This window comes from Tarenaya hassleriana, unplaced genomic scaffold, assembly GCF_000463585.1.
Source record: "Tarenaya hassleriana unplaced genomic scaffold, ASM46358v1 Cleome63, whole genome shotgun sequence".
NCBI classification, from domain to species: domain Eukaryota; kingdom Viridiplantae; phylum Streptophyta; class Magnoliopsida; order Brassicales; family Cleomaceae; genus Tarenaya; species Tarenaya hassleriana.
In genome coordinates this window covers 34,982-35,184 of record NW_010968819.1, presented here as the reverse complement: position 1 = coordinate 35,184, position 203 = coordinate 34,982, and positions in this window count along the sequence as shown.

Here is a 203-nt window from a genome sequence, read left to right as displayed (position 1 = left end):
TAGTCCATGTGACAATCTCATGTGGGTCATTCCAGTATTCCGTTCTCCAACGAATACCTATGATTGTGATCGTATCCTAATACCTATGATCATCTATATGGTCATTAATCACACATCATACTAGTCTTATTATGTCATCATTCCCATAATGACACAAGACTAGGGAGTTAAGTATCATTCATAATGATACATGGATCTCATAA